This window comes from Agrilus planipennis, unplaced genomic scaffold, assembly GCF_000699045.2.
Source record: "Agrilus planipennis isolate EAB-ADULT unplaced genomic scaffold, Apla_2.0 scaffold280, whole genome shotgun sequence".
Lineage (NCBI taxonomy): Eukaryota > Metazoa > Arthropoda > Insecta > Coleoptera > Buprestidae > Agrilus > Agrilus planipennis.
This window is the reverse complement of record NW_020438973.1, coordinates 282,779-296,970: the sequence shown is the minus strand read 5'-3', so window position 1 is coordinate 296,970 and position 14,192 is coordinate 282,779. Positions and strand designations below refer to the sequence as shown.

General features: G+C 35.9%; 1 long non-coding RNA gene across 1 annotated transcript; it reads left to right on the top strand.

Annotated features, from left to right (window-relative positions):
* The first annotated feature begins 3,752 nt into the window (after nt 1-3,752).
* On the top strand, nt 3,753-4,475 carry LOC108742309. The gene is made up of 3 exons (XR_001938657.1): nt 3,753-3,923; nt 4,001-4,200; nt 4,268-4,475. It is a non-coding gene; the product is annotated as an uncharacterized LOC108742309 (long non-coding RNA).
* The last annotated feature ends 9,717 nt before the right edge of the window (nt 4,476-14,192 follow it).

The window sequence follows — 14,192 nt, the reverse complement described above, 5'->3', positions numbered from 1 at the left end:
TGAAAAATAGAAATGAGGAGATTAGAATTAGATATAGTAGGCATTAGTGAAGCCTGTTGGCCCAAAGCTGGAGACTTCTGGAGAATAATGCATACAGGATCGGTGGAAGGTAATTCGGGGCTAGGAATTGTAATGCGTAGGAAAATAGGGCAGAGTGTAGAAAGTTATTTACAAAAAAGCGATAGGATAGTCATGGTTAAATTAAACTCGAAGCCGGTAAAAACGGTATTAGTGCAGGTCTACATGCCTACATCATCGTACAGTGATGAAGGCGTAGAAGCGGTTTCTGCAGATATAGAAGACGTGTTAAGTTTAGTGAAAGGGCAGGAAAACCTAATAGTTGTAGGATACTTCAACGCAGTAATAGGTGAGGGTAAAGTGGATGCAATAGCAGGTTCTTTTAGATTAGGCAATAGAAATGATAGGGGAGATAGGCTGATATAATTTTGCGATAAGCATAACTTAACCGTCGCAAATACTTTATTTTAACCATCATGTTAGAAGGCGTTCTACGTGGAAAATGCTAGGTGATTTAGGGAGATATCAATTAGATTACATACTTCTTAGGCAAAGAATTAAAAATCAAGTGAAGGACCGTAGGAATTATCCAGGAACAGATATAGATAGCGATCATAACTTAGTAGTTATGAAGACCAATCTTAAATTGAAAATTCTGAAAAAGGGAAGGTAGGAGACGTCTTGACTTCGAAAAAAATGTAACGAAACGCGTGATGGGCTAGGTAAAAGGACAGCCGAAATACTAAAGGCGGTGGGAGAAACGAATGACAGGAACATAGAGACAGAATGGAACTGCATTAAAACATGGCTAAAGTCAGTAGCTGCAGAAATACTAGGTCTTAAACGAAACGAAAGTAGGAAACCCTGGATAACAAATGAGATTTTAGGATTAATAGAAGAAAAGCGAAAATACAAAAACAGGACAGACGAAGAAGGGCAAAAAAGGTATAAAGCTATAAAGTGGGAAATAATTAGGAAGTGTAGGGCAGCTAAGGAACAGTGGATTGATAGGATGTGTAAAGAAGTAGAAGAAAAGTTTGAACTACGTAAAACCGGTGAGGCGTATAATATAATTAAAAGAAATTTTAGAAACGTAAGGTACAGTAGTAATAATATAAGAAACAAGGTAGGGGTCATTTTGATAGAAAATGAGGAAAAGGCAGATAGGTGGAAAGAATATTTAGAGAATCTATACGCAGGCTTTGAGTTAGGAGATATATTAGAGAAGGAAGATAGTGTGGAGGTAGATAAGCTAAGTTATCCCATAATGAGAGAAGAGTTTGATGTAACATTAAAAAACTTGGTGATAGTGTAGAGATAGATGAGCTAGGTTATCTCATAATGTGAGAAAAGTTCGATGTAGCATTAAAAAACTTAAAGAATAATAAGGCGCCAGGGGTAGATATGATACAGGGGAAATTCTAAAACATGCAGGGCAAGAGGTTAGAGATCGTATGTTTAAGCTAGTTAGTCACATTTACAAGACAGGGAAAGTTCCGGAGGATTATAAACGGAACGTGATGATAACCATACCTAAAAAGAGAGGTGCGGAGACATTTAGAACAATTAGCTTAACTTCCCATGAGTCAAAAATCTTAACTTGTGCAGAGTAGGATGGAAAAAAGGGCGGAAGAACTACTAGGGGAAGATCAATTTGGGTTTAGAAGAAATAGAAGAACGCGGGAGGCCATTCTAGCTTAACGGGTAACAATAGAGAAAACGATAGAAAAAGAAAAGAGTGCATACATAGGATTTGTAAATTTAGAAAAAGCTTTTGACAATGTTAAATGGGACAATATGTTAAATATAGTTAAAAATGTAGGGATAAGTTAGAAAGATAGAAGAGTGATACTTAGTTTGTATAATGAACAACAGGCAATTATAGAGCTAAGGTTGCAACGTAGGGAAGCAAATATTAGGAAGGGAGTCAGACAGGGATTCACACTGACACCCCTACTTTCTAATCTATACATAGAAGACGCGTTCAACATCATTAAAGACAGTACAACTGTAGTGATAGATATACAGGGGCAAAAGTTAAGTCCATGGGCTGGCTGGTCGATGGTTTATTATCCCGCCCTTTTTCATATCGCTTATAATTTTCTCGGCATTTTCCTTTTCGGCCAGTGGTAGTCTTCTAGGTCTATCAAATAGGTTGTGCTCCGTCTATGTGGACAATGTTGGTTCGCGCTTTCTTGCTATTTTCTAGTTCGAGTAATTCCATTAGTCGTCATTACTCCGTTGGGTTGCGTTTTTCGCTGACTTTCGCGAGCATCCCCAACCAAACATCTGGAATTCATTAGACTCTACCTATTGCGATGCTCATCCTTATAGCCTTCGTAACAGCAGTGTCTTGCGCATGAAGTTCGACTGTTTCCCCTTTCAATGTCAAGACTTTTCTCTGGAAGCTCACGCAAAAGTCGTATTGCCGAAGAACACTCAATCCCAAGGTTAACTTGTCTTCTATTTCTGTAACCAGTACACAGAGTTGAAAAGTAGTTTTGCCTACTTTTATGTTGACATAACTTTCACCAAAGGCAACATGAGCTCTCCGATGGCGGTAAGTAGCTTCCAATGTGTAGGCGAAAGCTTCCTAGGATTGGCTAATATTCAGCGTCTAATGATTGTTCTACTTGCTCTAGAGTCCCTCAGAAAAAGGCCGTCAGGTGGCTCATTCATCGTCTTTATCAGTACAACTAAACCTGAGTATTCTTAATCCGGGATCAATGTTTACCTTCCGCTTCGACCCTGATCAGTTTTCCCTAGTGCGGAGCACGCGTTCTTGGACAGCTTCCTCACTCTTGTAGGCGCTTTTTACGTTCCCATTTTTCTACTCCTACGATTGGGTTAATGTATCGGCAAGAGTTTTAGGCCTGTTCAGTCGAAATAACTGTTGTATGTCATCACCTCTCAATCCATCGATGAACGAGTCTAGCCGACTTTTCCGTGGTATTTGGACAAGCGAGACAAACAAGGCTATCATGTTTTCATGGAAGCAGGCTATCGATCTTTTCTGGAATAGTTGCTCTAAGAAACTTTTCTTTTCTAGTTTTTTCATACGTGTATCCATTTCTTTAACTTGATGAAAATTGATCTGAACTTTTCGCTTAGCTATTCTTCCAAAATTTTTAAATTTTCTTTTATTTTTACTTCCAGTAATCTTGAATTTTCGGTTAATATTTCTTTTAAAGCGCTGGATACCATCTTCTATCAGTATCAAAGATCTAATAGGATCATCCGTCATGCATCCGCTGAAAAGAGACGTATGAGAACATCTCCGCCGCCGAGCCGTCCGCATATTCTAGTGGAAGAGAAGAATGTAATTTAGACCCCGATTCTAAAGCTAAAAGATATTATACTAACAGAATACCTTCGTGTAGACATAGAATAACAAATAACCGTCTTAGGCAACAGGGGAAACTTATTTAAAAAATCGTCAAAGTTAAAAAAATCAGTTTCTTCAAAATAGCGTAGAAACTGTGGATCGTGTGAAAAATTAATTCAGATGAGATGGTTATCTTGTTAACGACCCTAAAAAGAGAGAATGTATATGTTAGAATTAAATTTTCTTCATATTTTTTACATTTATCCATTAAAACTGCTCTAAAAACTAAATAACGTTTTGATTCATATTATATCAGCTAAAATCAGTACTATTACAATGACTGTAAAAATCCCGGTTGCGCTATTAGGGTCACTACTTTCATAGCATCTATAAAAATTAGGATTCTTGGATTTTGAGACTTGAATATCTATGGGCTTAAAAGAGGAAAGAGAAACATTGACCAAAGTGACCACAAGCGTATATGACGTGTCAGGGGCAGGTGTTTTTCGGTTTTTATCTAGGTTGTGAGAGAAATTTCATTTCTCAAGTGATTATATTCTGTGACTGGTTGTTTGTTTAGGTAATGGACAGTACTGTCTTGATTGTAACCTTATAAGAGAAAGTGGTAAAACGTAACGAAACGTTTCTTATTTTTAGTGTGTTATTTAAAAATGTCCAACGATCTCATGACATCAAAGCTCGATGAGTTACAAAAAGTTATTGAACGGTTACAAAAGGAAGTGGACCTTAAAACACAAACTATTAGTGATCTGGAGAGTGAATTAAAGGAGACGAGAACGTTACTCGACGAACAAAGAAAAGAAGCCAATTTGGCATTGTATGAAAAAGATGTGTTGGTAAATTGAAGGAGATTAATCTTTTTGATCATTTTTTTAATTTACCTATTTTCCTCATTTCTTTAAGGAACAAAAAATTAGAGAAATTGAAATGATAATTACAATAGAAGAAAACAGCAGTAGCAAAAGTGATCAATAGTGCAAGGCATACCTTTCAGTTGCTGCTATATAATGTTAAGTGATGTATGTTCTTATAATGGATACTATTTAAGGTTTTCTTTAAGTTGATTAAATAAAATTATTTGGACAAATTAAACTTTGATGTACCTACACGATCTTAGTTTTTTATTTATACTGTTATAAAATCGATTAGAAATGATGTGAACATGTTGGGTAAACCAGCTCTATTGGTGTTGAACGCTCTGTCAGAAAAAAAGAATATTGTGCATGTGTTTTGTGTAGTTAAAGATGAGTGATTTTGCAGTGACATCGACAAATATATATTATGTACTGTTTTTTTTTTTTTAAAGATATAGTTAAAAAATTGTGTGATATTGTTTTATTTTATTGTACCAGTTTAAATTACGCATATTTAAGTATATCTCTCTGCATATGTAAATTTCTTTACATAAACTCTACACCATAGAAGATAAGTATGGTACCAACCGGGCACACTTCGACAAAAACATTTGCGGGTCCTCTCCCTTTCCTAGTCTAAGATTTAACCAGAACAACTCAAATATAATGTTTTTATGTATTTGCGTAGTCATAACCGGAAACTTAGATTGAACGTGTTTTTTTTTGGTTTGCTTTGAGCAACGGTTTTGTTCTTGTGAGATTGCCACTCATAGTGTTGGATGAGCAGAAGGCTGTTTTTATTCCAAGGTGGTTGACTAATCTTCCAATCTTGTCGGATATTCCGTTTACGTATGGTAGTACCAGTAGTTGTTTCTCCTCTGGAAGTTTTAAACTGGTCTGACGGTTAGGACACAATTCGAACCGTCAGACCAGTTTCTCAGCTTCGTTGAAGAGAGCTTATTCATCAACATACCTCTTCAAGAAGCAATTGGCGTCATTGAGAGGAGGCTGTTGATGAAGACGTCCTTCAGGAAAGAACTTCTCTACCTGTCGATGCGTAATGGAGTTATTGAGTTGTCTGTTTCAACTCACTTTCAAGTTGGGAACCAGTTTTACGCACAGAAGGATGCCCTACCTACGGGATCACCGCTATGACCGATTGCCAAGATATATACGGAACACTTCGCACAGCGCTACTAACTATGACTAAAATATGTGGATGACACATTTGTCATATGGAGTCACGATGACAAGAAATCAGAAAACTACACCAATCGGCTGCGGCCAACGCTCAACTTAACTACAGAGAGCGAAAATAATAATATCTACCATTCTTAGATGTCCTACAGGAAATCAGAGCAAACTCGAGACTTCCGTGCATCGGAAATAAACACATGGAGTAATATCTCAACCATGCTTCAAACTAACCGGACAATACAAAATGAGGACTAATAAGGACCTTGTACCACCGAGCAATCATCATATGCAACACGATGGAAAGTCTACAAAAATAAATCTCCAACATACGCAAAAACCTGAAGAAATGCGGATACCCCTATAAGCTGATGGACAACTTAAAGTAAAGCCAACGGATCTACATCAAAACTTGAGGACAAACAACTACTACGACTACCATACGTAAAAGAAATATCCGACTCGATGGAATGATTGATCAACCACTTTGGAATAAAAATATCCTTCTGCTCGCCCAGCACTCTGCGTGGCAATCTCACGAAAACAGAATCTTCAACACAAAAAGAAACTAAGAACTGTATATACAAGATTCCATGTGAATGCGGTCAGTTCTGCATTGGAGAAACAAAGAGACCGTTGGAAAACTGAATAAAAGAACATTTATCATACACCAAGAAGGAAGGAACAATACAATCCTTGCATCGAATGTTGGATCATTTTTAGGTTCTCCCAAAATAAAACAAATAAATAAAGTTTCTGAGCGATTTTCTGTGTTTGTATAAAATTCATAAAGGAATCTAAATAAGTTACTAATCATACAACGTAAGTATTAAAGGTCCTACCACTATTGATGATCGCGATTACTGTCTTCTACTTCGATTAAATAAATAAACGAATTGGAAGTTTTATTTGTGTTTTATTTGTTTACCTATCCGACACCAGTTTCGACGAGTTCGTAAAACAATTATTAAAAAAAAAATGAAAATTCTGCACCTATTCTTTTGGGTGTGAACGGCTTATCGATTCGCCGCGGGCGCCTTTCTTCATGTGCGCCGTATTTATAAATGTGTGTGCCGTTCCTGCGTTCTTGGAAAGCAGTTAAACAGTTCCATGAAAAAATAAACTAATCCACATGTTTCCAGAAGGTTCAAGAAAGTAGACAAAAAAGTATTTAAAGGAAGTGACGATCGCCGTGAGAAGAAGAAATAAATGACCATTGCAGAAGTGAATCCAGAAATAAATTGACAGTGATAGCAGTGAAATAAATAGCGCAGTGAATAGTAATATATCAACAGTAGTGTAAATAAACAGAATAATTCATAATCTAAGTTTAGTAATAATTTAATAGTATTTTGGTTTGGAAAAAACAGTAAAAGTTTGGAAAATAAATTGGAAGAAAATAGTAAAAGTTTGAAACGTGAATGGGAAGAAAATAGTAAAAGTTTGAAACGTGAATTGGAAGAAAACAGTAAAAGTTTGGAAAATAAATTGGAAGAAAACAGTAAAAGATTGGAAAATAAATTGGAAGAAAACAGTAAAAGTTTGGAAAATAAATTGGAAGAAAAATGGGAAGAAAAATTTAATAAAAATATTCAAGAAACAGATGAGAAGGAAGAATGGAAAGATAAAACCAATCGCAGGAGATGTTGGCGCATCTAGCACACTCAACGAAGCCAACCAAATCAACCAAGGAAGCGGTATAGAGTCAAGAACACGAGTAAAACCACCAACATTGTGACACTTTGAACACCCTTTCCGCGGAAGAAGTGGCGAATTATGCAGAAACCAACGGAATCCCTACAAGAATTCGAAGCAGATATTGCGAGACTGTCTCGACTGGCATATCCTAATACTCCAGAAGAATCGATGGAAGGTTGGCAGTGGAGGCATTTACTGATGGACTTCGGGACAGTGACACTCAACAACGAATACGCCTTGACCGACCTAAAACACTAGCTGATGCATTGACTCGTGCATTGGAGTACGAAACTGTTAAACGGGCCTATAGCAAACAGGGAAGGGTTCGGCTACTGTGTGAAGAAACGGATTCGTCAAAATCTTTAGAAGAAATTATCTCCCAGTTTTTCATAAAGGAACTCGAAAGCTAAGATGTTGAAATTGCGGCGAACTAGGTCATACGAGGAGGCAGTGTAGCAAAGGTATTCCTTCCTCAAGTACTCTACGTCAACAGCAGGAAAAGAATGAAGAGGCAATTCGACGCGTCACGGCAGTCGATGACGAGTGGTTACCTGAAAATATAAAACACGACCAAGAAAACGACCCGGACTTGAAGAAGGTGATGGAATGGAAAAGAAACGGAAAACGACCAACGTGGCAGCAAATTTCTTCCTGTACCCAAGTACTAAAATCGTTGTGAGCGATTTTATTGGGTGAACTGTAAGGAAGATGTCAAGAATTGGTGTAAGAAGTGTACCACCTGTGCCGCGAGTAAATGACCACAGAAAAGGCCAAGGGCGCCAGTGCGTCAATACAATGTCGGTGGCCCCTTCGAAAGAGTCGTAATCGATGTGACGGGTCCATTCCCTGAGTCCGAGAAAGGTAACAAGTACATCGTGGTCGTTATGGACTATTTTACCAAGTGGGTTGAAGCCTATGCCCTTCCGAACCAGGAGTCGGAAACCATAGTTGAGGAGCTGGTGAAAGAGTCGATCAGTCGTTTTGGGTGCCCTTGGGATTGCACTCAGACCAAGGAAGGAATTTCGAATCGGCTATATTCAGTGTAATATGCGAGCTCCTAGGAATAAAGAAAACTCGAACTACTCCACTCCATCCACAATCGGACGGCATGGATGAGCGAATGAACCGGACCTTGATTAAATATCTCTCCAAAGTAGTGTCTGATCACCAAAGGGACTGGGACCGCTATTTGCATACCGTTTATCTGTCCACGAAACGACTGGCCAAACACTTGCCAGTGTCCTTTTTGGAATGGAGTTACGACTACCTTGTGACCTCAAATTCGGCTCTAAACCAGGAGATGACTTGGTTGGAGAAGTTTATGTTTGTATAATCCTTAACAGAATTGGGAAGGACCCTATGAGATAGTGAAGAGGATTAACGACATGAGCTACCGAATTAAGAAAACTCCAAATGGGAAGTTGAAGGTAGAAGTCGCGGGCGCCTTTCTTCATGTGCGCCGTATTTGTAAATGTGTGTATCGTACCTGCGTTCTGGGAAAGCAGTTAAACAGTTCAAAGAAAAAATAAACTAAACTGGATGTTTCCAGAAGATTCAAGAAAGTAGACAAAAGAGTATTTAAAGGAAGAGACGATCGCCGAGAGAAGAAGAAATAAATTGACCGTTGCAGAAGTGAATCCAAAAATAAAATGACAGTGATAACAGTGAAATAAATAGCGCAGTGAATAGTGATATATCAACAGTAGTACAAATAAATAGAATAATTCATAACCTAAGTTTAGTAATAATTTAATAGTATTTTTAAGTATTTTAGTTGAGAATTAGTGTAAATAAATAGTTTTTGTCGTTATCAGTCTTAGAGTTAATTTTGTTAAACCCACGAACATTACAATACCATTTACCGGTCTATTAAACGACCCATCTCACGGCATATTTATTCAATAAATAAAAAACTTGCTTGCCCAACTTACGCAAGAATTCAAAGGGAAGTCGAAAGAGCGTTCTATAGTCACATTAAGTTAATGAATTATTTATCAATTAAAATTTTAGGTTTTCTCACTTATGTTACATGAGCTTTAACCTTTCAGACCTTTCCCTGCCTCTCCCAAAATTTATATTAAACTATAAGTTGTAGTTGTAAATATCTTACATTTTATAGTAACCCTATTGTAGGGGTAATAAATAAATATCATTTTACTATGATTACAACTGACAGTGGATGTGGTAAGATCAACAAAACAGAAATAAAGGAAGAAGACAAAAAATTTGATATCTAATGGTGTAAAACAATGGAATGTTAGAAGTTTAGGCGAGCGTCATTTTCACCAAGAAGTGACTGGCAAAATACGAAGGACTTTTAGATATTCGTTTTCAGGAAGCACATTAACTAATAAAATGTTTCCTCAAATAGTTTTACGGCGATGAATATTTTTTCTTAAAAGAAGGCTGCATCATGCCCGCTTTGATAAAGCGTCACTTTAAGTGAGATATATTGTTCAATTTGAATGACAGAATACACGAATTAACACTTACACCATTGGCGACGGTAAAGATGTAATAACGTTTATGATGTGCCGCTTTGTTAGAAAAACGTCACAATTAGTTTTGTACATTTTTTTGCTGTTATTCACTTGGCTAATTTATAAAGAAATCTTGCTTTGTGTTAAGACTGTTAGTGTATATTACAATCAAAATAAAGGAAGAATGTATTGAAAGGTACAATATGTAGATACTTTTGTTGCATACTAGAAAACAAAAATTATTACATAAACTGTAGACAGCGGTAAAACTCTATCAATTAAAAAAACATTTTATATCGCTTATTGGGATTCCAATACGAGAGAGTTTTTGAAAGAAAACCTTTATCCTTGCTTCAATATGATCTTAAAAAGATAAAAAAAAATAAAAAACAAAATAAAACACGGCATAGTTTGTTTAATGTAACAATGAACGCGATTTTTATTGTATTATGAGGCCTGTTAGAGTCAAAAAATACCAGATTGTGTAGCCTACCGTAAATCAACGGAAGTTCGCGTGTGAAGCTGTATATCTCTACTCTACATATACATTTTTAGATATTGTAACTATACTGCATAAACATGTAAAATAAAGAAATATTTGTAAATGTAAGTTGGCTGGACCACAATCGAGAACTACTGCTTCAGTCCTACTTTGACTTTTTCCTACGATATGAAGAAGTCATAAAAATTATTGCATGCTGTTGAAGCTATTCCATACGGCTTTTAATTTTGATGTACATAGCTTTATTTAATATTCTACAAGCTTTGACTTATAAGCGCAAACATGGTCACTCTCGATTTACAAAGATCTTACATACATTGTAACTGGTACCAAACAAATAAATGAACGAATCATCTATTTGAAAGATAAGTGGAAGGAAGATGTCAATAACTGAATATTGTCTAATAAGGAACTAACCGATAAGTGTTGTAAACTTCGCGGACTGTTTCGCGAAGTATGTGAATTTNCAATAACGATATTTTAAATTTATTTTATTTTACATTCATGGAGAATGTCAGAAAATTGTAGAGGACTTGTCTTCTTTTCGACCAATAGTATCCAAATCTGCCTCTGCGAATAGAAATGAAGTTGAAGCAAGACAAAAATAAGAAAATTAATATATTAGCTTATTTTAACGCCAACCGTAGAAGTTCCATTTCTGCAACCTCAAATGAGAATATCGTATCTATTCCATAGAATGTTGCACAATCATGAATTCTATCTATATTATTGTATTACTTTACAATCATTTAGAGAAAGGGATGATACAAGAAGAATAGAATTTGGTGAATTTATGTTAGTAAATGTTATGTTAATGCTTCTGATCTACATGGTCCCTGAATGAATTTGTTTTTGCGCGTAGTCTTTGTCGTGAGATCGTTCTTTATGTTTTTGTAGGTGTGTGGATCAAATGGAGTGCTAATCTTCCATATAGAATTCCCCTAATCTACTCGAAGAATTGTATTGGTTTTGTCAGCGTTCAGTTGTTTCAATGCCTGAATGTCCTTTGTGGTTAAAGTTTAGTGACGTTTCTTTGCACAACTGAATATACATAAAGATTTATTAGGAATTTCATCGGATATTTGTGTTGATAGGGTGCAAATGCCTGCTTCGATATTGGAGATGATGTGTTCTGACGTGGAAATAAGTTCACGTGATACGGTAGATTACCTCCTTAGAAAGTAGAAAGAGGAGACTGTGGTAAATATCAATTAAAAATTAAAAGGAAGACTCACCCCTAATTACCACAAAAAGAAAAACCTTATTTGAACGGACACGTGTTTCGCCCACTTCATACGTCGGCACAAGACGAGACAGTCTCGCGTTGATAATGCCCATGTATGAAGTGGGAGAAACACGTGTCCGCTCAAATAAGTTTTTTTTTGTGGTAATTAGAGGTGAGTCTTCCTTTTAATTTTTAATACCTCCTTAGATTCTGTGAAAACTTCTTCTGCGAGGTTGCTAACCACACGGACCTTTTTATTTTGTGTGTGACTTTCGCGACTTTCTTCCACTTACTTTCAAATTTGCGTATCTGTCTATCACTGGCATTCGCGTACTCTACTTGCATAGACTTCGGTAGAGATGAACATCCAATAGCAATTACCTTAGCCAGATCTCGTCTTTGATCAGCATGTATACTTATAGCACAGTATAAAGATTTAGGTTGACTTTTGATTTGCCTAAAATACCAAAATTTTTTACAGACTAACATAAATTAACTTTGTTTGTGCAGAACTGCCATTTACGAGAACGGTTCAAAAGCTTTACCGCAGCGTTTAGAAACGAAATATATTTATACTGTGACTTCACCATGACATACTGTACGTTGCCTGTGTTTTATTATAATTTTGGTGTCTATTAAATTAATATGAATTTTTTAAATGAAGATTTCATTCTTTTAAAAAAATCTCAATATTGTGTTTTTGATTATTCCATATTTATCGCCTTTAATAAATGATCACTTCATGCATATTTTATATACAAAATAGTTTTTGATGTTTGATGTCTGCCAGGCGTCCCGCAACGGCTCACTTTTTTTTTATTAAATTCCATTTACGTTCCCAACTGAATTTTCATATTAATTATAGCATTTTTTTTTTGTAAAGACAATTAAAACACCTTTCAAGTAATGTCACCCCCCTGTTTCTTTTAAGATTCTTGAAGAGATTGTCTTCCCCTTTGTAAGGAAGACCGTAAATCCAGCCATTTATAAGCAAAACATGTCCGCCTAGTTGACAAATTCGACCGATATCAAGGTCTTAAAAAAATTGCGCTTGAAGATTATCCAGGTGGAGAGTTTTAAATGTGCCACTCTGTATACATATATTTCCATATTTTGTTGTCAAGTCCCTCACAAAAAAAGTCTTAAGCGTAAAAATCTACAAATTATGTAGGAACAACGTTATTTTATATTGTGCATTTAAACAAAAATAATTAATATGGACTCAAACCTCCCTAATTCGAATCTTCTAAATGCACTTTTTAATTTTGTTTTGATGACAGCGCCTCTACGTATATTACTGTTGTGAAATCCACCGCTATAAGACACCCTTACAAGGTCAAATCATGATGTCTTCATTCCTGTTGTCTTTTTCTCCCGTAACCTCATGATCCTATCCTAACCACTTATTTTACTGTTTTTCATCATCTAATATTAAGTGCCACAGTAAAATTTGTGATGGTAAAAGTTAATTGCGATAATTTTTCCGATAAAAATTAATGGAAATTGGAATTAACGGGAAAATTTTAAAAGTACCTAAATCCAGCATTAAAGAAATTGATAAATTCTATTTAAATAGTTTGGAAATAATGTAAAACTATATAAATCATCATCATCACAATGTCGTCAGCCCATAGAATGGTTGGACATGCATCACTACTGTTTCTTATCCTGAACTAATCTTCGCATTTCCCTAAAACTAGAACAACCCATATCATTAACTATTTGCGAACAGAAATCTAATCTAGGTCTACGTCTATTCCTCTTAACTCCTGTTTCTGCCCCTAACATATCTCTAACTAGATTTTCATGTCTAAGAAGATGTCCTACCGACCTATCTCGCCTATTTCTTATTGTCTTCCATAGAGTCCCCTGTTCACCTATTCTTTCTAATACCTCTTCATTTCTAACCTTCTCTATCCACAGTATCCTCGTTATTCGCCTGTAACACCATATTTTAACGCTTTTAACTTTTCCTTTTCCGCCGCGCCTACCGTCCATGTTTCGCACCCGTATAGTGCCGCGCTCCAGACTTACACTTTTAACAATTTTTCAAATTTCTAAATAAACTGTTCGCGAGCATAGAAGTAACACTTTTTACTGAAGGCGAGTCGACCCTGTGCTATTCTCTGTTTTATATCTTTATTACTCCTTCTATCCTGAGTTATCTGCCTTTCTAGATATCGAAAATCAGCCACGTGTTCTAATTTTTCGTCTCCCATCTTCATATTTACTCTTTCTCTACTTTTTCTTCTGAGCTAATCTTCGCATTTCCCTAAAATTAGAACACTCCACATTTTTAACTCCTCTTAACTCCCGTTTCTGCCTCTAATATCACTCTGACTAGACCTTCATTCGTGAAAGTGTCCTACCAAACTAGCTCGCCAGTACTTTTATTTATGATGTAAATCGAGAACAAAAAAATATTCGAGGTAGAAAGTATTTTGCCTTCGAATTATAGAAGCATGACAGTACTAGAGAAAAAAAAAGGTATAAACTGTTTCATGAAATACGAAATTTTCGGCGGGGAAATCAAAATCGCACTTGGATAATTTCATTTAATTACGTATTGTTCTATGTAGGTACAACGTTTTTGGTAGTTTTTAGTTCAACGAGTTATAAAAAACTACGCCGTAGAGCATGTATAAATAAGTAACTAAGTATTTGGGTATTCGATAAAATTCTACACTAAAGAAAATCATCAAATGGGAGACATTACAAAATACCTGAATAACTGTTTTTCATAGGACAATATGTTTACTCATATTATTCACTGGTAGATAACCGAGTGAGTGAGTGTACTATCTATCCCTTGGAATCATAACATAACAATTTATAAAGCTTTTGTTTTATTGTATCCTGCTCTAAACAAGTTAAT